The sequence below is a fragment of the Mesoplodon mirus genome (assembly GCF_964341445.2).
Source record: "Mesoplodon mirus genome assembly, chromosome: 5".
Taxonomy (NCBI): Eukaryota; Metazoa; Chordata; class Mammalia; order Artiodactyla; family Ziphiidae; genus Mesoplodon; species Mesoplodon mirus.
This window is the reverse complement of record NC_138980.1, coordinates 3,391,637-3,413,090: the sequence shown is the minus strand read 5'-3', so window position 1 is coordinate 3,413,090 and position 21,454 is coordinate 3,391,637. Positions and strand designations below refer to the sequence as shown.

The window sequence follows — 21,454 nt, the reverse complement described above, 5'->3', positions numbered from 1 at the left end:
GGTGTGTGGTGGATGGCAACAGGTTGAGCCCTACTTACTCTCCCACTTTCAAAACAGATCCTATTTTTTCTCTTTTTCATGTTGGGTCTCTGAAGAATATTCTGAAAAAAGGATTCCATTGCCGTGAAAAAAATTCTAGGACTGGCTTAAACTGATTTTTCACCTGTCCTTTTCCTAGTATTTTCCTCTTTGTGTTCATTCCAAAGACACTTAGAACCTACTAAATCATTGTTCCACTCCCTGTTGCTTCCTTGAACTTGAACCTCCCTCTGTCCATGAAAAATTGTAACTGACATTTCTATTCTGTAAAGAAGATATCGAGGAGTTTAGCCCACCCAGCAGACTTTCTTGGGAGTTTGTTTCACAGGCCTATCAGATAGTGAAAGACAGTTATTAGGTGCTTGGTTTCATTTGAAAAAAGCTGATTGCCCATTTTCTTTACCATTTGAGAAATGTGGTTACACCCTGAATTTCACACGAGAGCCTGTGGTTGTGAATTAAATCTGAAAAAGCGCTCTCCATACTAGGCAATGTTGTTTCACTACCTTAAAAAAAAACTCTAAAAAAAAAAAAAATGACCTTACTGAAAACAGACCAGAAAGAAAAGTCACCTTTATGATCTGTAATTCCCTCCATGTTCCCTGGAGGTAGAGGTCCGAGTAACCTGATGCTCACAAACACATTCAGGCTTCCAGGAGGTTCTAGGCTTCTGGCACATAAGCTCAGAGGCCTCCTTCTCCCGCCTTATCTGTTTTGCATGCCCCCATTTGCATCCCTTGTGTTTTGCCAAGAGAGGTAGGATGTTGCGGGTGCCTACAGAGGAAAGAATCCAACGTGGTTACTCGCCCCAGTGGTGACCCCACATGAAGATGCATGTGGTTGATATGAACCACTCTAGGATTAATGTTCACTAAACATCATGTGTACAGACAGCACTGTGTGAGGACCCAGGAAACCAAGAGGCACATTTGATTGAAAGTTCAATGGTAGCAAAGTTCATGACAATATCATATATCAGTGTAGTCCCAGGGCCTAACACATTGCTGACACATAACAGACACTCAAGAAAGAGCCACTGAATGATGAATGAATGAATGAATGAACAAGAAAAAACAGCTTAGGAAAGAGCCATTCTCCCTTACCTCCCCTGCCTATTCCACAGTAGTTCACAGTGGGGCTGATGGCCTTTCTGCTTCCCCTCCAATCCATCCTTCCATGTTGCAGCAAGAGTGAGTCATCTGAAATATAAATAAAGTCTTGTCACTCCTGTGCTTCAAACCCTCCACCTAGGACTTAAAATATATTTTAACCAAAATCTTTGCCTTGGTCTACCAAGCCTGTGTGGTATGGTTCCTGGCTAGCTCAGTGACCTCATCTCCTTTCCTCCTATCCCCTTAATCTCTGAGCCACTCTGACCTATTGCCTGTTGCCTGGACAAACCAAGCTCAATCCTGCCTCAGGGCCTTTGTACTTGCTATTTCACTAGCCTGAAACACTCTTCCTCTAGATTTTTAAATGAAAAGATATTTTCTTGTCATTCAAACCTCATGTCAAATGATACTCCTCAGAGTGGCCTTTCTTGAGCACTCAATCTAAAGTAGCCACCTGTTGGGACTTCCCTGGTGGCGCAGTGGTTAAGAATCTGCCTGCCAATTCAGGGGACATGGGTTTGATCCCTGGTCCAGGAAGATCCCATGTGCCACAGAGCAACTAAGTCCATGTGCCACAACTACTGAGCCTGCACTCTGGAGCCCACAAGCCACAACTACTGAGCCCGTGTGCCACAGCTACTGAAGCCCACTCGCCTAGAGCCCATGCTCCGCAACTAAGAGTAGCCCCCGCTCACCACAACTAGAGAAAGCCTGCATGCAGCAACAAAGACCCAACGCAGCCAAAAATAAATAAATAAATATTTTTTAAATTTTAAAATTAAAAAATAAAAAATAAAGTAGCCACCTGTTCATTCTCTATCACATCACCATTTTCTTTTTCTTCATAGCAATAAGCACTTGGAAATAGTTTCACTCATTTCTTTGTTTTCACAATTATTGTCAGTCTTGTGCTCTAAAATGCAAGCTCCTTCCATTGTGTGCACCACTGATAACTCTCCAATGCCTGGAACAGAATTGCACCTGCAGGTCCTGATGGATATTTTGAATGAATTAATAAATGCAGCCTTGGCATCCTGAGGGTTCTGGGCAACACCAAGTGAATTCTCCCAGGGGGCCAATGCATCAGAAACAGAAGATAGATGCCTCAAATAGAAGAGCCAAGAAGGAAGAAATATAAATGATAATAGCTAACATTTATAGAGCACTTACTATATGTCAGATATTTTTCCAAGCCCTCAATATTTATCTTTTATAATATTCACAACCATCCTTGGAGGTAGGTCAGAGTATTCCTATTTTATAGATAAGTAACTGGTACAAAGAGAGTAAACAACATATCCTCTGACAAAGGTGGAAAATGGAAGATCAAAGAAGCAAACCAAACTATGAACCACTATGCTACAATGCTTTTCTCAAACTGTCTTACTCAGAGCACACATGGGCTAACAGCCACCCTTGGGGAGAGACTGTAGGAGACAAGTAGAAATATGGAGCAAGTCATAACATCACTAATCATTAGAGAAATGCAAATCAAAACCACAACGAGGTATCACTTCACACTGGTCAGAATGGCCATCATCAATATATCTACAAATGTGATTATGTTGTAGAGGGTGTGGAGAAAAGGGAACCCTCCTACACTGTTGGGAATGTAAAGTGGTGCAGCCACTATGGAAAACAGTATGGAGATTCCTCAGAAAGCTAAAAATAGAGTCACCATATGATCCAGCAATCCCTTTCCTGGGCATATATCCAGAAAAGATGAAACCTATAATTCTAAAAGATACATGCACCCTAATGTTCATAGCAGCATTATTTACAAATAGCCAAGATATGGAAGCAACCTATGTGTCCATCAACAGATGAATGGATAAAGAAGATGTGGTATATATACACAATGGAATACTACTTAGCCATAAAAAAGAATGAAATAATGCCATTTGCAGCAACATGGATGCACCTAGAGATTATCATACTAAGGGAAGTAAGTCAGACAGAGAAAGACAAATATCATGTGCTATCACTTATATGTGGAATCTAAAAAAAATGATACAAATGAACTTATTTATAAAACAGAAACAGACTCACAGACATGGAGAACAAACTTATGGTTACCAAAGGGGAAAGGCAGGGGAGGAATAAATTAGGAGCTTGGGATTAACAGATACACACCATTATATTAAAAACAGATAAACAATAAGGTCCTACCATATAGCACAGGGAACTATATTGAATATCTTGTAATAATCTATAATGGAAGAGAATCTGAAAGAGAATGTACACATATATGTGTGTGTGTGTGTGTGTGTGTGTGTGTATATATATATATATATATATATAAATGAATCACTTGCTGTACACCTGAAACTAACACAACACTCTAAATCAACTATACTTCAATTTTAAAAAAAAGAATTTGCCAATGAAAAAGAAAGAAAAATGAAATATGGAGTAAGGCAGGTATTGATATCAAAGTAAACACAGATGTACCTCCGGGCTGGCAAAGTCTAAAGCCATGAGTAAACCTAATGAATGGTCTCATGTTGATAGAAAATGCTCTGGAGTCTGCATTTAGCCCTTTGACCAAAAACATGCCTGGTAAAACTGCATATCCACAGCTGTAGCAGTACCTGGGCAGTCTCTCTGCCACCACCCAGGCTTGTGTGGCCTATAGGCTGACAGCCTACAGACATGTTTTGCTTAATCCTCATGGTATGGCCTAAATAAACATTTTTAAAAATTATACATGTGGCCAACCTTTAAACTCAGGATACTTCACATTTAAGTTCAGATTTCTGGCTTCCATCAAAACATCACAGGAACTGGTAACACTAATCTTGGTTTTGCACCTGGCACGGTCAGCCAGAACTGAGTCACAGCTGTCCTTCTGGAAAGGAGCGTGTGCATCCAGTTCACCACAGTCCCCATCACTCCCTCGTTTGTCTTTAATACTGAGTCATATATTTCTGCCTACGTGTACTCACTTACATGAGCCGTGTATACTCTAAGTGTTTGAGTTAATGATCCCTGGTGGGCATTTAACACCACACCGTGCACTGCTGGGACAGCTCTGACTGGCCTCCCAGCCTCCAGTCTTTACCTCTCCACAGACATGCTTCCCAGTGCCACCAGGTCCCACATAGCGGTTAGGGAAGGGATCAGCCACATAGCCATAATTCAAAACCAAGTTCATCCCTGGCACTGTGTTGTTGTCCTCCCCTCCCCACACTTTCCTCACCTTTAAAATGGGAGAATAATAACACCCACCTTGGATGGCCAAAAAGCGTTTTAAATACTAACAAATTCCATGGCACATATGCTATTCTGGGCATCATATATTATTTTTTATTTTTTATTTTTTTTGCGGTACACGGGCCTCTCACTATTGTGGCCTCTCCCGTTGCGGAGCGCAGGCTCCGGACGCACAGCCTCAGCGGCCATGGCTCACGGGCCCAGCCGCTCCGTGGCTTGTGGGATCTTCCCAGACCGGGGCATGAACCCATGTCCCCTGCATCGGCAGGCGGACTCTCAACCACTGCACCACCAGGGAAGCCCGCATCATATCTTATTTATCTCTGTCTCTATTGTTCTTTTACCCAGAATGTTCAGCACTTTATTGAAAATAATAAGAGAAACAAAGAAGCAAGAAAAAAAAATACCCTCCTGTCAAGAGATAAAATATGCAACAGAACCAGACCCAGAAATAACCTAGATGTTAGAAGCATCAGACAAGGACATTATAACTACTCTAATGAATACATTAAAGGACTTAGTATTAAAAAGGTGGACGAGGGCTTCCCTGGTGGTGCAGTGGTTGAGCGTCCACCTGCCGATGCAGGGGACACGGGTTCGTGCCCCGGTCCGGGAAGATCCCACATGCCGCGGAGCGGCTGGGCCCGTGAGCCATGGCCACTGAGCCTGCACGTCCGGAGCCTGTGCTCCGCAAAGGGAGAGGCCACAACAGTGAGAGGCCCGCGTACCGCAAAAAAATAAAAAAATAAAAATATAAAAAATAAAATGGTGGACGAAATGTATGGATCATGGGGAATTTCAGCAAAGAGATGGAAGCTATTAAAAAAGGGTCAGATGGAAATGCTACACATGAAAACACAACATCAGAGACGAAGAACTGCCCAGGCAGGCTTGTCAACAAATGGGACACAGCAGAAGAAAGGATAAGTGAATTTGAAGATAGAGGTTATTTTTACAAATATGAAAAGAGAAGAACAGTCAGTAGAAAAACACCCAGGAGCTGTGAGACCATATCAAATTGCCCGACATAAATGAAACTGAGTGCCAGAAGAAGAGAGAGAATGGGGCAGATGAAGTATGTGAACAGATCATGGCCAATAAGAGAAATAGACAAATCAACAATTATAGTTGGAGATTTCAACTTTTTTCTTGCCAATAATTGATAGAAAAATTAGACAAAAAGTATTAAATATAATATATATAGATAACTTGAACAATACTATCAAGCAACTTGACCTAATGTATAGAATACTTCATCTCAGAGAATTTACTTTCTTTTCAAATGTTCATGAAATATTCAAAAGTAGATCATATTCTGGGGCATAAAACTAATCTCAATAAATTTAAAAGGATTAAAAATACAGAAAGGTATATTTTCTGATGACAATGGTGGTCAACTATAAATCAGCAACAGAATGACACCAAGAAAATTCTTAAGTATGTGGGTAATAAACAGAACACTTCTAAATAATCTACAGGTCAAAGAAGAAATAACAAGGGAAATTAAACATATGTTTAAATTGAAATGATAAGAAATCTTAAAAATTTGTAGGATCCAGCTAAAGCAGTGTTTAAAGAGGAATTGATGGTATTAAATGCTCATATTAGAAAGAAGAAAGGTCTAAAATCAATTATCTAAGTTTCCACGTTATGAAACTAAAAAATTAAGAGCAAATTAAACCCAAAGTAAATAAAAGGAAGGAGATAATGAAGATAAGAGCAGAAAACATTGAAATAGAAAACAGAAATTAGTAAGCAAAACAATGAAACCAAAAAGTTGGTGCTTTGGAAAGATCAATAAAATTGGTAAACCTCTATATATACAGATCGAGAAAAAAGGACAGAGACCCCAATTACCAATGTTATGAATGAAGGAAGGACCGTCACAGCAGATCTATCAGATGTTAGGAAGGATAATATGAACAACTTCCTGACAATAAATTTGATAACACAGATGAAATAAACAAATTCCTTACTAAGACTCATTCAAGAAGAAAGGGAAAACTTGAGTGGCCTTATATCTATTAAAGAGATTGTATTCATAGTTAAAGTCCTTCCCACAAAGAAAAACTCCAGTTTTACTAGGGAATTCTACCTAACATTTAAAGAAGATACAGTATCAATTCTACATGAACTCTTTCAAAAAATAAAAGAGGAAAAAACACTTTCCAACTTGCTTTACCAGGTTGGCATTACCCTGACGTTAACCACACAACCCAGCAATTCTATTCTGAGGAATTTACCCAAGGGAAATGAAAACATACATCCTCCCAAAGATTTATACAGGAATGTTTATTGTATCTTTATTCCTAAGAGCCCCAAACTGAAAAAAACACAAACGTCCATCAGTTGGTGAGCGGATAAAGAAATTGTGGCATATAGTGGAATACTACTCAGCAATAAAAAGGAACAAACCAGTGATTCATTCAGAAACATGGATGAATCTCAAAGGCAATATTCTAAGTGAACAAAAAGACACAAAAGACTACATACTGTATGATTCCATTTAAAAGACAGTCTAGAAAAGGCAAAAGTATAGGGACAGAAAACATATGAGTGGTTTCTAGGGGCTGGGAATGGGGAGAGGGGGTTAACTGCCAAGAGGCAGGAAGAACCTTCTTGGGATGATAGAAATGTTCTGTCTTTTGATTGTGATAGCAGTTACTCAGCTGTATATATTTGTCAAAGCTCATCAAATTGTACACTTTAAAAGAGTGATTTTTATCCTATCTAAATTATACCTCAGCAAATTTTAAATCTCTTTAAGAATGTTACCATTAGGGGAGACTGGGTAAAAAGTACACAGGATTTTTCTGTAGCATTTTGTACAGATGCATGTGAATCTACAACTATAACAAAATAAAAAATTTTAAATAATAAAAGTTTTTTAATTATAAGAGACTTTAAAATCTCTTTAAGAGAAGGATGCAGCAGAAAACGTTACTTCTATGCGTTAAAATAAGAAGAAAACGGTTTACACTATAAATCAGGGCTCAGAAAGAATGTAGATTACACCCCTAGGTAAAGAGTTCAAGGTAATTTACCCAAAGTCATATTCATGAGAGAGAGGGTGATGGCATCCCCCACTGAGCTTGCTCAAGTTGCCATCAGAAAGCCACTGCCAGTTATGATTCAAAATGTTCCCAAAGATTAGAAGGAATCCTGCAATCCTCAACAACAAACTTCAGCTTGCGATCTTACCAAAAAAGCTCATGGTGACACTCGTGCCAAGAATCAAAGTCAAACAGCAACCATTCCAAATCTCCCAGCTGTACTTTCCACCAGTAGAGAAGGCCAAGACAGGACAAGTGACCTTTGCCTAATGAGACACTGGTGAGCCACAAAAATACTTCCCCAAAAGTCCACGGGGGCATGAAGTGCTAGAGCTGTCCACAGCAGTTGGTGAAGTTCCTCTTTTGGGTTCCACATCTGCCTGGCAGACTTCCTCCATTTGGTCTGGCAGACCAGGTTCCAATAACCACAGGCTGGCATCACTATGGACCAAGCAGGGGATGAGGCATTCTGGGAGGAAGCAAAGGGGCAAACGGTCAAGGAGGGTCTGAACTTTGGTTTGGGGACAAGGCCCTCCATGCATTCCTCTAGAAGCTGGAACTTGACTTTCATCAGAGGACTTGAGGTTCATCCTGGCTTGGTTATTGTGGGACCTTGTGCAAATTCTTTAACCTCAGAATTCTCAACACTGATGGTCATAATAATTCATAAGAGAGATATTAAGATGTAATGAGGTCATGGTTATTCAAATGTTGGATTTCTCTTTTTCCCTAAGCCAGTGTTTCCCAAGGTGTTGCACCAAAGGGGTACATCAGAAAATTTGGGGTTATAATAGACTTTTTAATTTTAATACTTATAAACTTAATTTAAAGGGTATTATAAAACTAGAACTAGCCCATCTACCTTGCTAAGATGAAATTAAGTTTAAAATGGAATCCAAGGGACTTCCCTGGTGGCACAGTGGTTAAGAATCCACCTGCCACCGCAGGGGACACAGGTTCCGGCCCTGGCCCGGGAAGATCCCACATGCCGTGGAGCAACTAAGCCCGTGTGCCACAACCACTGATCCTGCGCTCTAGAGCCCGCAAGCCATAACTACTGAGCCCACGTGCTGCAACTACTGAGCCCGTGCACCTAGAGCCCATGCTCCACAACAAGAGAAGCCACTGCAATGAGAAGCCCACACACCGCAACCAAGAGTAGCCCCCGCTCACCACAACTAGAGAAAGCCCACACACAGCAACGAAGACCCAACGCAGGCAAAAATAAATAAATAAATTTATTTTAAAAATAAAATAAAATACAATGGAATCCAAGTGAAACCTATGTTAGAAATATATTAGGTTAATAATTTTTTAAATGTAGTAAGTAGATATAGCAGAAATTATAAAGATGATTAAAGGTTGAGAAATAATACTGCCAGGGCTCTGAATCTCATCCTTGGGTCTCCTGGAAGGAGCACTCGAGGGCTTTTACATTATATAACACAGAACTCTCTTTGTAAGAACCCAGGGACACATTGGGTCAGATGCAGTTGTACTTCTCCCAAGGATTTGCTTTGGTTTATCTCATGAACACTGCAAACTGTGTAATCAATTAGGTTTACGTGTTTGCACTGACAAGAAAGCTTAAAGCCTAAATTGGGGACCAGTTATCACATAACGTATAGGACTGTATCATATTCACTGTTTATGAGCCTCACTCCTAACTCTTATTGTCATTTATTTTTTCAGTTCTCTTCTACGTTTAACTTATTGTCTTCCTATATTTTCATATCCTTTAAACCACCTTAAATCTTATTTGAAATAAAAGAGGAGATAAATTGTTAAATGTCCTAAGTTCTTTTTCTTTTCTTAAAGACGGCATAAGCAAAGTTTGTCCTTAAACTCCAGGGATTGTTCTTTCTGAATCTCTTGGTGTCCCTAGGTTAATATAGATTCAAGCGTGCTTTGATAAGAGTGAGACAATCAGCACTCAGTTTCATTTTGAAATCAGCCCTTGTCAAAAGTCATCCTTGTCAGTGTTACATCCCTGAGGTACAGTTATGACTGACTTCACACCTGGGTAACCCCACGGACCTTAAGTAAAATGGGAAATAGGTGCTGTGGTGGAATTGGGTTTCCTCCTTTTCCCTCAAAAGCCAAGCTTTTGCTGACAAAAAAACAAAAAACGAAAAACGCAAGCTAAAATGATACCAAATTTGGCATCAGAGCACTCAGAATACCCACAGCAATGGAAAGTTACTTTATTCATAGTTTATACACTGAGTTTCCTAAACTAGCAGACTTTTCCTGCCTGCATCTCCCTGTACCTACCAGTGTTTTCTCCAGTGTGAGAAATTTTGGATCAACTTCTCATATTTTTCAGTGTCTTCACTACATTATATTTTCTGAGCCTCATTTTCTTCTCTATGAAATAAAGATAATCTCTATTCTACCTATTTCAACATGAAGTTACAATAAAACAAAATACACTACAATATTCGCCAGGACTCTCTTAGTTGCATGTGACAAAAATTCAATTCAGACTAGCTAAGGGCAAAAGATAGATGGGGGGTCGGGGGGTAGAGTGGGGGAGGAGATTATTTAGAAATTCATATTCATATGAAGATTGAATAACCAAATCAGTGCTTAATAGTGGATCTCAGAGACCTCTGGAATCAGAAACTTAAATGCCACCAAGACCCTCTCTGTATGTCTCATGTGTTTCATTCTGTAGGTCAACTTTATTCTTTCTTGAACTATACTCATAGCTTCCATATCTCAAATCTCACAATGCACAAACCCACAGAGGAACTGAGACTTACTTTCTCTAGTCCCAAACTCAAAAACCCTACAAACAGATCTAACTGGCTAATCTTGGGTCAGCTACCCACCACTGAACTCATCAACTATGGCTGTAAGTTTGGGTATTAGGACTGGCTCATATCAGATCAAGTGCCTATCTGTGAGCCATTAAACACTATCTAGGACAAAGATCTTTAAAAAGATGAAGCTCCCACTCAAGTCACATTTTTTAAATTAGTGTAGAGAAAGAAGAGAAGAGATATGGAGAAAGATAGACTGTTATGGGCAGAAAAAAAAAAAAGAGAGAATTACTAAAGAGTGTTTAGGAAATCAGGATTATGAGACAAACATATGGTTTTCAAGTCACCCAGGACTTCAAGACTCATATCAAGTGCCACCTGCTCTAAGAAACCTCTCCTGATAATTACTGCCAATTATGAAACCCTTCCCTCACTGGCCTACCCATTATGTTTATGTGAAATACAACTTCCACTAATTATATTTAATTTCTCATTTGAGTATATACTACATTAAATTGCCTTCTAGCACATTGACTATTTTAAATTTTGTCTTCTCTGCTTGATTATTCCCTGATGATAGAAATTGGCTGTTTCTTGCTGATGCAGTCATAATGATTGGTGTTAACTTATTATTGCTCCCAGGAAAGATATTTGCATTTTAACTGGGGTCTGCCACATGCAAAGTCTGAACCCAAAGGAGTAGTTTTAATGTTGGGAATGTTACACGTACAACAGGACATCTCTGGCAGTCTAACCTAGAGCCCAAATGCTGTCAAATCATATATAACCACCACCATATTACTACATTTATCATCATCATGCTGTCATCATCAATTTTGGTTTGTTGATAAACTTAACGGCAGTTATACATCCAGGACGTACTATCTGGAGATGGGGAGGGGCGGGCAGCACTGCATTATGGTTAAGATCATGGCCTCTGGAGCCAAGCAGACCTGAATTTGGTCTAAGTTCTGCCACTTAGTTGTGTGACTGAAGTCAAATTATGTCACACTGCTGAACATCGGTTCCTCACTATAAAGTGTGTACAACAATAGTACCTACCTCAAGGAGTTGTTTTCAGAATTAATAAATGAGATAAGAAGTCTAAAGCCCCTGGTACCTGGGAGTGTACCTGGTACATAGAAAGTGCTCAATAAATGGTAGTATTTCATTAAAGTTCTAATTCAAATGATGTGTTCCATTCCCGCATAAACATATATATTCATCAAGATACAACATACACACACACATACACACACACAAAAGATATATGACACAACTTTTAGTTGGAGAATGCAATAATTGCATCTAAACTCTATGTGGAAGGGGTTACAGAATCACAATAGTATATTCAAGTATATTCCTACATAAACTCTAAAATCTTCTGCCAGGACATAGGACTGCAATTATCTTATAAAACTTTATTAAATTTATTAAAGTTGTTTAATTCAGACTTCCTACTAAGTCCCACACACAGACATATATAACACAACTATTCCTGCCCCCATCCCCTGGAGGGTAGCATGGACTCACAGCATACTTTATATGGACAAGAAACTAACCTTTTCTTGGTCACGCTACTGAAATTTTGAGGTGGTTTTTTTTATTGTAGCATAACCTATCTTTACCTGACTAATTAAAGACTTCTTAATTTTTTCCCCAGTGTGCACTTAAAACTGCCCTTCCAGAACTTCCTCTCCCCATGCTTCAGATCTTTACTTGCTGCTTTCTCCATTGAAACACACCTCTCCTATATCCCATGCCTTCAGGGACAATGAATTCTATGTGAATTCCTGCTGACTTGTTAAAGCTACAGAAGCATAAAAATGTTATCCTTTCCAAGAAACATACTTATAATTTAGCTAGAGCCAAATGCAACAAAATGTCTTATCCCAAAGAAGTGAATTTTTAATAGCATGGAAGTCTAAAGAGAAAGAAATTTAAACATGTTAAGACATTTCTGACTATCATATTAAAAATGTCTCATTATAATTTTATACTTCATAAGGAACTTGTATATTCAGTATCTCAGGGCAACATTATTATCCCCATTATACAAATAAAGGAACTGGGGCTAAGAAAGTTTCATTTGATTGCTCAAGTTCACATGGCTGATAAATGATAGATTCAGAAATATTTAATCCAGATCTTTTAATCCAGATCTACTCCAAGCACAGAGTCCATTCATTCAATGAATAACTGTATATTATCTACTATATCCCAGACACTGTTCTAGACTTTGGAGATACAGCAGTAAATAAAACAGAAAAAAAAATCTCCGATCTCACAGAGCTTACATTCTAGAGAGGGGAGATGAGGAGAGCCAAACAAAACAAACAAAAAAAAAACACATAAATTTATTTGGTGTCAGTTGGCAAAAGGCATAATGAAGAAAAATAAACAATGGTAAGAGGACAGAGTATGCTAGAGGGTGCTATCTTATACAGGTAGTCACAGAAGGTCTTTATGAAAAGGTACATTTCAACAGAGACCCGAATGAAGGAAAGCAGCAAGCCAGGCATCTATTTGAAGTATAGGCTTTCCAGATATGGGGGGCAGCAAGTGCAAAGGCCCTGAGACAAGAGTGTATCTGATGTTTCCAAGGAACAGTAGGAGGGCCAATCTGGGATGGATACAGGAGTGAGTAAACAATAGGAGATGAAACCAGTGAGGAAGTAGAAGGCAGATCATGGAGGGACAAGTGGGCCAATGCAAGGATTCTGGCTTTCTCCTGAATGAAATAAGAAGCCTTTGGAATACTTTGAACATACGGGAGACTGGGCACTCTGATAGGAACTGGTGATGTAACAACAGATAACCAATAATAATTAATTAATTTGGGGGCACCAATTAAGATCAAGCTTATAGGGAAACTTATAATCTTAAGACCCTTATATTAAGAAAGAAGAAAGACTGAAAAAAGTCAATGATCTATGCTTCCATTTCAAGAAGTTAGACATGAAATAACAAATTAAACCCAAAGAAAGTGGGAGGGAAAAAAAATGGTAAGAGTAGAAAGTAATTGAATACAAAACTTATCCCTAGTGAGACAAATTGAGATCAAAGAGAAGACACAAATAACGAATATCAGAAATGAAAAGGGCATCACTCTAGATATTTTAGACATTAAAAAGATCATAAGGGACAATATATTGAAACATATTTCTAAATTCCAAATTTTTGAAGAAATAATCAAATTCCTAAAAAAATATAAGTTATCAGAACTGACACAAGAAGAAAGAGAAAATTAAAATAATACTATAACCATAAAATAAATTAATTACATAATTTAAAATCTTCCCAAAAGAAAACTGTAAGCCCAGATAGCATAACTGATGAGTTTTACCAAACATATAAAGAAGAAATCATGTCAGACTTTACAATAAATAAAATGGAACCCTCATCAACTGGTTTGGAGGCCACCATAGCCTTGACACCAAAAACTGAGGAGGGTATTCTGAGGAAGGAAAATTACAGACTAATCTTACCCATGAACACTGATACATCAAAGCCAGCAATATGTAAAGAACAATGTATCACAATCAAGTAGAGTTTATTCCAGGAATGTAAAGTTGAGTTGACATTTATAAACCTATACATGTAATTTACCATATTAAAAGAGTAAGCAGGGCTTCCCTGGTGGCTCAGTGGTTGAGAATCCGCCTGCCGATGCAAGGGATATAGGTTCGTGCCCCAGTCTGGGAAGATCCCACATGCCGCGGAGCAGCTAGGCCCGTGAGCCATGGCTGCTGAGCCTGCACGTCTGGAGCCTGTGCTCTGCAATGGGAGAGGCCACAACAGTGAGAGGCCCGCGTACCACAAAAAAAAAAAAAAAAAAAAAGAGTAAGCAGAAAAATCATGATTATCTCAAGAAAGAAGGGAAAAATGTTGAGTACTTCAAAGAGGAGAAAAATGTTCATTCATCATATTTTTCATATGGGTAATGTCGCCTATTTCATTTCTAATTTTATTTATTTGAGTCCTCATTGTTTTTCTTTGTAAATCTAGCTACTGGTTTTATCTATTTTATCTTTTCAAAAAAACAGCTCTTAGTTTCATTTATCTTTTCTATTGTCTTTTTAGTCTCTCACTTATTTCCACTCAGATCTTTGTTATTTCATTCCTTCTGCAAACTTTGGGCTTAGTTTGCTCTTCTTTTTCTAGTTTCTTAAGGTGTAAAGTAAGATTATTTCTTTGAGATCTTTCTTTTTACTTAATGTAGGTGTCTATCACTATATACCTCCATCTTAGAGCTTTAGCAAAAGCAACAAAAGAAAAAATAGATAAATTGAACTTTATCAAAATTTAAAACTTTTGTGCCTTGAAGGACACCATCAAGAAAGTAAAAAGGCATTCCCTGGTGGCGCAGTGGTTAAGAATCCGCCTGCCAATGCAGGGGACACGGGTTCGAGCCCTGGTCCGGGAAGATCCCACATGCCGCGGAGCAACTAAGCCCGTATGCCACAACTACTGAGCCTGTGCTCTAGAGCCCGCAAGCCACAACTACTGAAGTCCGTGCGCCTAGAGCCCGTGCTCTGCAACAAGAGAAGCCCCCGCTCGCCACAACTAGAGAAAGCCCGTGTGCAGCAACAAAGACCCAAAGCAGCCAAAAATAAAATATAAATAAATAAGAAAGTAAAAAGAGAACCCACAGAATGAGAAAAATATTCATAGATCACATACCTGATAAGGAATTAGTATCTAGAATACGTAAAGAACACATATATCTACATAATAGAAAGACAAATAACCCAATTAACAAATGGGCAAAGGATCTGAATAGACATTTCTACAAGAAAGGTATTAAATGGCCACCAAACACATGAAAAGACACTCCATATCATTAGTCATTGGGGAAATGCAAATCAAAACCACAATGAGATACCACATCACACCCACTAAAGATGGCCAGAATCAAAAAGTCGGGTAAACAACAAGTGTCGGTAAGACTGTAGAGAAATTGGAACCCTCATACACGGCTGATGGGGATGTAAAATGGTATAGCCACTTTGGAAAACAGTCTGGCAGTTCTTCAAATGATCAAGCATCGAGTTACCATATGACCCAGCAATTCCAACCCTAGGTAACAACCCCAAGAGATATTAAAACATATGTCCACACAGAAACTTGCATACAAATGTCATAGCAGAATTATTCATAGCAGCAAAAAGGTGGAAACAACCCAAATATCCATCAATAGACAAAAGGATAAACCAAATGTGATACAATCATACAATGGAATATTATTTGTGCATAAGAAGGAATGAAGCACTGACATATGCTATATATGGATGAAGCTTGTAAACAAAAGAAGAAAAGAAGCTAGTCACAAAAGACCACATATTATATGTTTCCATTTGTATGAAATGTCCAGAATTGAAACCTACAGAAACAGAAAGTAGATGAGTGGTTGCATAGGGAAGCAACCAGGTTATTAGAAGCATAACAGCTAAAGAATATGGGGTTCATCTCAAGTTGATGAAAAGGTTCTCAAGTTGACTATGGAGATGATTGCCCATATGTGAATGTACTAAAAATCATTTAATTGTACACTTTAAATGGGAGAATTGTATGGTATGCGAATTACAGTTCAATAGAGCTATGTCTTAAAAAAGGAAAAAACATTAGATTTCAAGGACTGAGTACAAAAAGGAATGTAAGGTATCTCATTAATTAATTAAATTTTTTGGCTGCATCAGGTCTTCGTTGCTATGCACGGGCTTTCTCTAGTTGTGGCAAGAGGGGGCTACTCTTCGTTGCAGTGCGCGGGCTTCTCATTGTGGGTTTCTCTTGCTGTAGAGCACAGGCTCTAGGCGTGTGGGTTTCAGTAGCTGTGACACACAGGCTCAGTAGTTGTGGCTCACGGGCTCTAGAGCACAGGCTCAGTAGTTGTGGCACATGGGCTTAGTTACTCTGCAGCATGTGGGACCTTCCCAGACCAGAGCTCAACCCTGTGTCTCCTGCATTGGCAGGTGGATTCTTAACCACTGTGCCACCAGGGAAGTCCCTCATTAATTAATTTTAACACTGATTATATTTTGAGACGATAATGTTCCAAGTTGATAAAATATATTATTAAAATTAATTTCATTTGTTTCTTTTCACTTTTTTTAAACATGACTACATGAAAATTCAAAATGACATATGTGACCCACATTATATTTCTATTGGATGGTGCTGTTTTAGAGATCTTACTTAAAAGACAAACTCTCTGAGCCTCAATTTCCTCATTCTTTATGAAGCAGTTATAATAGTACTGACCTCAGAGGGCTGTGGCAGGGATTAAATGAGATAATGGTTTTAGAGAATTTAGCATGTGAACCTTAGCTCTTATTATAAATGCTGGGTCTTTTTATCAAGGAAGCCCCTGGGTATTACCGAATACAGCCATCATATCAAAAACCTCTAGCAGAAACTTTGAATTTATTTTACTATCATAAACTTATTTTTAGAACTAAAATGGATCTTAGAAACTACCGCATCCAAGGATCGCCCATTGTCATCTTGCAGATTTATTGTTTAGACGACACCATGGTTTTTAGAAATTGGATCTGAATATCTTTATTGTGAGACTGTGCTCTCCACTTGGCCACAGGCCCAACCACTCCCAATTCCCTTGGCAGAGCCTTACATTTGGGTCACCTCTTTGGTGCTGAAGGCATTTGAGTTTGGACTTCGTCTTCAACTGGTCCAAGCCCCTCACTTATCTGCTGAAGAAACGGCAGCCCATGGAGGAGGACACTCAGCTGGTAGGTGCAGAACCAGGACTATAATTCAGTCTGCAGAGAGCCAGGCCAGCACCTCCTCCATACACTCCCATGTGTGGAAGATCCTGACTGAGGGGGCAGGAACACAAGATGTCCAGCTGTTGTTAGAACATGCAACCCTTGGAGGCCTTGGTGGGACTGTGAGTTGCTCTTTAGTTTACCACTGGAGCAAATCAATCATTGTAGGTTATGATAACTTTACTGGAGACCAGTGGGTCATCCTGGTGGGGAGAGAGAGAAGATGGTACCTGGAAATCAGTACTTCCAAATAGCCTGGTCTAAGATGCCCCAAATCCAGCCCTCAGTAAATCTGCCAACTAGCCCTCCCTGCAGCATTATTTCCTTCCTCACATTTGTTTAGCAAATCAAACTTAACAAAGCTCAATCATTTGATTCCCAGAGTAAACCCACTGAGAAAAAGGTGACCTGGAATAATTATTTCCATTTTATTTTTGAGGAGACTGGACCAACAAGAGGTCAGATATTGTAGCACGAAGCAAGGACCCAAAGATTTCCCAAAGTTCACTCCATGCATATTTTGTTTTTACCATATCCAAATGCCACCTGCACTATACCATTTTGTGGGTTTTTTTTTTTTAAAAATGGGCACTTACTAATTTTCTTAAGTCAATTGATACTGAGAAGAAATTTTACTTCATTACCTGAAATAGAAAACCAGCATCACTTGCCAAAAGTAGATTAATAAATACAATGTAAAATTCTAATTAGAAACTGTTGCCTGGAGAGCTTTTAAAAGTCCCAATGCCCAGGCCGTACCCCGGGACATACTAAAACAGAATTCCGGCGGAGGGAGGAGAAGACCAGGCAAACGTAACTTTTAAAGCTCTTTTCAAGAAATAGCAGTGTGAGCCAAGGATGAGACCCTCTAGAATTGATACTTCTGCCTTCTAAAACCTCTGCACCTGAGGCCCACTCTCTGTTAAAGAGATCCACAAGTGGTGGAGAGGCATTAAAGACACATCTAGCCCCAAACTGAAACCTCCTCCTCGATGCCTTCAGAAAAACTTTGAAATGGAAAAAAGTTCTCATTTGTGATTTGTAACTGTTTAATGGGTTGTTCCCTTACAGTCTAAAATCACCTCACATAGCACTTGCCCTTTGGAAAACACGGGACCACAAGACCCCAGGTGGTCTGGTTTCTATTTCTGTGCACACTCCACTCCCACTTGCCAGCCAAAGACTCCATCAAGGTAATTCTGGAGAACCCCTACTCACCTCTGTGTGTTCTCCAGGAGGGACTCCAAATGACTGCACTTACATCACACTTTCAGGCCCATCTTTCTATTTCAAAATGAATCTGTCTAGCGGTTCACATTAGAAAATCTTAAGGCAAAACCACATCTCTGTCTTCTTTCATTTCCTCCCAAGAAGCCCCTCATTTTCACCCAGGAATGTCTGGCCCTGGAGATGATTTAAGTCAGCTGTGCCCTTTTGGATCTTAAACGGAAGTTTCAGCAGGAGAGATGGTGCAGAAAGCCACAAGACTCGCAGAGGGGCTTCTGCTATTCAGTTTCTTTTTCTCCCTTCATCTCTGAGCACACACAAGCACTCAGTGACAGCCTGTCCTGATCAAGGGATGAGTCTAGAATGAAAGCTGGACTTTTGAGTGGAGACTCCTGATCTCCAAGACACTTCCTCTTCTGGCCTGGGCAGCACCCCTAGAACTGGGTACCGGGCTGCACAGACTCAAGTTTGCAGAGCTGCCCCCAGAGGACAGCATGGCCTCAAGAGCAGGCAGCTTGGTTCACAAACAGAAAATTGAACAAAGCTCTGATCTCCTCACTCCCTATATTTAAAACTCAAATGCTGACACACTACCACCAGCTGAACCGTTCTCTCCTGTTTCCCTTAGAGCCTATGATCCAGCCTCCAGGTCTCCTCCCTGATTCTCTACCTGAAAGCTGCAAAGCTCCTGCTATGTCCGTAAGTCTAAAATATCCTTCTGCTCCATCCCCACCTGTCCAAAGCCCACCCACCCTCAAGGCTGATTGCAAATGTCACCTCCTCCATGAAGCCTGAGATGACTTCTCCAGCCAAATAATAATAATAATAGAATTAATAATAATAAAATTAATATTAATAGCTAGCATTTATCAAGCGCTTGCTATTGGCAGGCACTAAGCTAAGAGCTCACATGTTTGATCTTGACCAAATCATACACTAGACAGTATCTCATTATCCCTGTCCTGCCATTTTCTATCTCTATGACATCTGTCAAGTTACTTTGTCTCTCTATGCCTCATTTTCCTCAGACATCAGTGGGGATTATAATGTATCTTCCTCATAAGGTTGTTGTAACAATAAAATAAATTAATGCACATAAAGCATGACACATGGTTTTTACTCAGTAAGTAGCATTAGCTCTTGTAAGAACATTACAAGAAGTAAATAATAATGCGTTAGTATTATCCTCATTTTACAGGTGAGGAAAGCAAGGCACAGAGAGTTTAGGGTAAACAGCCCACGTTCAGGGAAGAGCAAGAATTTTACTTCTCTCCCTCGTCCTAAATTGGGCTTTGCTCATAGTGCTCAACTGTTCTTGTCAATTATTTGCACATCTGTCTGCTGTCATCTTTCCAGCTTCACTGTTTCACTTTTCCTCCTGTGGACACTAAACTCCAGGGTAGAACAAACGGGTGTCTCCTGGACACTGGACCCCTGCATTTTCCTAGCCCTCCCCGACTGACCCTCTTTCTTCTCCTCGTAACAGGACAGCCTCTCCTTCAAATCTACTGTGACTCCTCCTCTTTCATGTAATCTTGCCTTCAACCTCCCAAGTGGGAGTGGTCTCTCCACCCCTTCTGTTCCCCTAGCGGTTCATTTGGACTTTGAGCCTTCTCTCATCCTGTCCTGTTTAATAGACATCTGAGCCCTTGGCTTATTTCCACCGCTAAACTGTAAACTCCTTATGAAAAAGGATTAGGGACTTCCCTGGTGGTGCAGTGGTTAAGACTCCGTGATCCCAATGCAGGGGGCCGGCCAGGGTTCGATCCCTGGTCAGGGAACTAGATCTCACATGCATGCCACAACTAAGAGTTCACATGCCACAACTAAGGAACCAGTTAGCCGCAACTAAGGAGCCCACCTGCCGTAACTAAGACCCAGCACAACCAAATAAATAAATAAATATTTTTTTAAAGAAAAAGAAAAGGGATTCACTCTCAACCAAACAATACACTAGGAATTCAATAAAAGTGTGATAGATGAAGGAATGGCTGAATAAATAAATACATAAATAAATGCACTTGTTTTCATGTTTTCTTGGAGAGGATCCCTAGCTTCCTGGATGTGTTTGGTACCTGCATTGCATAGAAAACACTTTTGTCCTGAGCATTTTGAAGAGGAGATAACTGTTCATTCATCGTATTTTTTCATGTTGACCAAGGAGATATCAAGAGAAGTTATATTCACTATGATTCCTAGTGTAGAATTCTGAGCTGTACTACACCTCAGCAAGTTTTATGCACTCTTTCCAGAGGTTACAATCAGTCAGTACAGTCAAAATCCACCCATAGACATGTTTGTTGTAGTGATCACAATATTGTTTTTAAAACTGAATTGAGGTATAACCACTTTGGAAGACAGTTTGACAGATTCTCATAAAACTAAACATACTCTTACTATACAAGCCAGCAATCATGCTCCTTGGTATCTACCCAAAGGAGTTGAAAACTTATGTCCACACAAAAACCTGCACATGGTTTTTATAAAGTTTATAGCAGCTTTATTCATAGTTGCCAAAGATGTCTTTCAGTAGATTAATAGATAAACTATGGTATATCCAGACAATGGAATACTATTCAGCACTAAAAAGCAATGAACTATCAAATCATGAAAAGACACAAAGGAACCTTAAATGCATATTTAAAGAGTGAAAGAAGCCAGCCTGTAAAGGCTACGTACTATATGATTTCAACTACATAACATTCTGGTAAAAGCAAAATTATGAAGACAGTAAAAAGATCAGTGGCTGTGGGCTTCCCTGGTGGCGCAGTGGTTGAGAGTCCGCCTGCCTATGCAGGGGACGTGGGTTCGTGCCCCGGTCCGGGAAGATCCCACATGCCGCAGAGCGGCTGGGCCCGTGAGCCATGGCCGCTGAGCCTGCACGTCCGGAGCCTGTGCTCCGCAATGGGAGAGGCCACAACAGTGAGAGGTCCGCATACCGTGAAAAAAAAAAGAGATCAGTGGCTGCCAGGAGCTGAGGAGGGGAGGGATGAATAGTTAGAGTGCAGAGGATTTTTAGGACAGTGAAAATACTCCACACGATACCACAATGATGGATACATGTCTTTACGGATTTGTCTAAACCCACAGAATGTACAATGCCAAGAGTGAACTCTAATGTAAATTATGGGCTCTGAATGATAATGACATATCAACGTAGGTTCATCAGTTTTAACAAAGGTACCACTCTGATGGGGATGTTGATAATGGGGGAGGCTGTGCATGTGTGGGGGGCAGGGGGTTTATGAGAAATCTCTGTA

General features: G+C 39.8%; 1 long non-coding RNA gene across 2 annotated transcripts in view; it reads right to left on the bottom strand.

Moving 5' to 3' along the window:
- Positions 1–21,454, bottom strand: part of LOC309804618 — a 44,150-nt gene that overhangs the window by 11,249 nt on the left and 11,447 nt on the right. Inside the window, exon 3 of one of the 2 annotated variants that reach the window (XR_014294143.1) lies at positions 1,143–1,238. The exons of the other annotated variant lie outside the window; for it this stretch is intronic. This is a non-coding gene — a long non-coding RNA (uncharacterized lncRNA). The remainder of the gene's footprint in view (positions 1–1,142; positions 1,239–21,454) is intronic. 2 annotated transcript variants of the gene reach the window in all.